Genomic DNA, 1,876 nt, shown 5'->3' on the forward strand with positions numbered 1-1,876 from the left:
ACGCCCCCTGGGTGGTTCTCTGGCTGAACTACGGGTTTTCTCCTTTTCATTTGAGTTAATGGCTTTGAATTAACGCACTGAGGTGGCAGAGCACCCAAGATTTTACTCAAGAGTAGCAGTACTTCAACATACTCAAGTAAAATGTAGCCGTCCAAGAAAGTACTGAGGCAAGAGTAAAAAGTATTTGGTAAAAAGTACTGAGTAACTGATCAAATTTAATATTTAAAAATTACACAAGCAGACTGACTAAAATATAACAATAAGTGGAAATTTTGGTATTTTAAGGACAAAAATTACAATAAGTCATAGAAGTAATAAAAATAACAAAATCAGACAAAATATTTTTTTTTCCCCAAATCAGTTTCTTTCAATAAAAAGCTTAATAAACTTTAACAAAAACTGTGTGGATTTTGTGAATTTTTTGTGAATTTTTGTTTGTTTTTCATTCAGTTGGTAGTGAACCCAGAAAATTTACTCAAGTAAAAGTAAATATACTTTGTAATAAAATTATTCAGGTAAAAGCAAAAGTAATGTAATAAAAATACTCCTAAAAGTATTTTTTTCCCCTAAAAAACGTTAACTCAATTAAATGCAATTGAATAAATATAATTATACCTAACTCTGATCATGCACTCCTCCTAGTGGTGTGTGCATATATTGCTCCTGGAATCATGTGTCCGGTTTTTTGCTGTTATTGTTGCACAATTCAATACGGAAATGTGAAGTGCACAAACAGCCTGAATAACCTGTCTATAATTAGAAATTTTTTTTAATTTTTATACAGTTTCCATTGATACAAAAATTAAGATTTGTGCTCGCTGCTAAGATTGCTTATACCTTGTGTTTGCTCTGTGCTGCGGCAATCTGGACAAAAACTCTATTAGGAAGCTAAGCACCAACAGCAAAGACAGACAATATTATCTGGTTTGGAGGTTTACACAGACCAACAACATTTAACAAAAACTAAAGAGGTAATGAAAGCTGCTATTTCCAGAGTGCTGTATAAATGGAAAATTGAGTGGAAGGAAAAACTGATGAGTCCAAAACAATCTACAACAGCCATGTACAAACTTATGTCCTCCGTGCAAGCCAATGCTACACAGTAGATGTAGAGCAGGGGTGCCCAAACCTTTTGAGAGCAAGATCTACTTTTTCTCTCACCAGCCGCCTGAGATCTACCTCATGACACAAAGACATAAAAATTGTAAATTAAACTCTACTGACTTATTTTATATGTGAATATGCATCAGTTATAGTAGAAATAATAAAGTGACAGAAAACCTGATGCAGTTTCTTCCTCAGTGAGATTCTAACACTGGGATCAGGTTACTGGTTTCTCAGTCAGAAGCTGGTTGCAAACCAGCAGGTGTCGGTCAGTCATGGTGGATCTGAACTTTGGTTTGATGACTGAAATATGAGAAACTAACCAAACAGCCCAGAAAAGGTAAAGGCAAATCTTCAGAAGTCGGGATATAATTAATTTAATTTCACATAATTATCGCTGTAGAATTAGTTAAAACTTAATGAAATATATTGTCCTATTTGATGTTTGTTGTGACGTATCCTTGCATACGAACGAGGTAATTAGTCAAAGTTTGTTGTTTATTGAACGTTCAGAAACTACAGCAGCTGTGATGAGCCACAGCAAAGGTAAACAAAGGTAAAATAACCCGAACAGGTGATCAACTCTAAACCACTCCCACCTTTTTACTTCCTGTCTCTTTGTTGTTTAAGCCACTCGTTGCCGTGGCAACCGCCTGCCGAGCAAAGATTATGTTAAAAACACAACATTCAGTCCGTTACATATCAGGTTTCCAGGCTTGATATTTATTCCTCGATTATTAATAAGCCTCTCATGAACACAGCGGTGGTTGAG

Source organism: Poecilia formosa, unplaced genomic scaffold, assembly GCF_000485575.1.
Source record: "Poecilia formosa unplaced genomic scaffold, Poecilia_formosa-5.1.2 Scaffold168, whole genome shotgun sequence".
Taxonomy (NCBI): Eukaryota; Metazoa; Chordata; class Actinopteri; order Cyprinodontiformes; family Poeciliidae; genus Poecilia; species Poecilia formosa.